The following is a 1773-nucleotide window of genomic DNA, read 5'->3' on the forward strand; positions in this document are numbered from 1 at the left end:
TACTTCCTGACTTCCTGTAGTTACAATATCAAAGTAAAAATACTTCATTACTTGCTGTAGCTACAGTATCACAGTAAAAGTACTTCCTGTTGTTACAGTATCAAAGTAAATGCACTTCCTGACTTCATGTACTTACAGTATCACAGTAAAAGTACTTCCTGTAGTTACAGTATCACAGTAAAAGTACTTCCTGTTGTTACAGTATCAAAGTAAATGCACTTCCTGACTTCATGTACTTATAGTATCACAGTAAAAGTACTTCATTGTGCAGTAAACTGTCTCAGATCTCAGATCATTGATCCTCAGTCCAGTTACTGTTGTAGCTGCTCCAGGTGACGCTGCTTTAACTAATGTAACCTACACTTGGTTCCCAACATAGGGGTCAGGCCCCTCCAAAGGGTCACCAGATAAATCTGACAGGTCGTCACATGATTAATGGGAGAGGAAAGAAGAAATAATAATGTTCACTGATCTGGATTTAGTTTCTGGACTTTTCTCTGATCTTTAGTGAATTATTGATGATTTGAACAGTTATTGAAAATGAAATCTAGAGGAGAAACGTTTCTGTGGTGAAACTGAAAACAAGGAGACACAAACACACTCTGATTTCTGTAAGAAAAACGACTCACGTAAGTTTTTAATTGTAAAATCTTAATCTGAAAAGTAACTAATGTCAAACACATGAAGTAGAAACTGCAGTATTTCCTTCTGAAATAAAGTTTAATGGTGTCTCTGAAACTTCTCTTTCATGTTCACGTGTAACCACGTCATGAATATTCATGAGATGAAGTTCTCTGAACCAATGGGAGGCAGCGCGCGGTGTCAAGCTGAAATCAGAGCCATACCGGAAGTCACTAATTGTCCTTCACAATAAAAGTGTTTTGATAAGTAAAATATTTCCGTTGGTGTTTGTAAACCATAGAGTGATTGAATGACCTTATTTAAGAAATTAGATTAGATTAATCAAAGAAGAAAAATAGAGTTTCTATTAATAATTTCTGCCATTTTTCAAACATTAAATTAAATCTCTGTGGGTTTTGGGCTGTTTTACAGACTGCGATTCATTTAGAAAACAATCAGAAGATTAATTGATAATGAAATCAATAAATAAATCAATCAATGTTGCAATGCTTTATAAAGACATGGAAATACAATCAGATGCACAAACACACAAAAATAATTACAATCAATGAATAAAAAAACCAAAAGTGAAATGAAAAGAATATTACACAGGTAACTAATGAACATGTGATGATCTGGAACAGAAACAGTCAGTTTGTTCCCACAGATGCTAAAATAAGCCACTGCTGAGCTGCTCAGTAATTGTTGTTTACAGGAGGCTCCAATCACAGAACATCCACCAGGCAACACGTCCACGTCATCTGTTTGAAGGGAGCAGCAGCAGGAGCTCTAGACCGACAGCAGATCCTTTCACAATAAGTACAAGTTAGTTAGTTCCCAGTCTCAGTCTATCTTAAGTATTTATTTTGGTTTTAAATTTACATGTCATATGTATCACTGTGAGAAAGTGTATCACATTATAATAAGTAATAATGTCTATAACAACAACTGGAACTACTGCTACTAAAATGAACAATGATGAATCATTATTTGTTTAAACTGAATGGAAGCCTCTGTTCCTCAGGAGTGAATAATTGTGATTGGAGCACGTCCAGTCCAGATTTCATCATATATATGGGATCATATTTTGAAGTATTTGGGAAACTACATCTCTGGATCTGGGGTATTTTGCACAGTGTTCATTTCCACAAC

Source organism: Seriola lalandi, unplaced genomic scaffold (genome assembly GCF_002814215.2).
Source record: "Seriola lalandi dorsalis isolate HSWRI2012SDOR001 ecotype SW California unplaced genomic scaffold, Sedor1 jcf7180002049891, whole genome shotgun sequence".
NCBI lineage: Eukaryota > Metazoa > Chordata > Actinopteri > Carangiformes > Carangidae > Seriola > Seriola lalandi.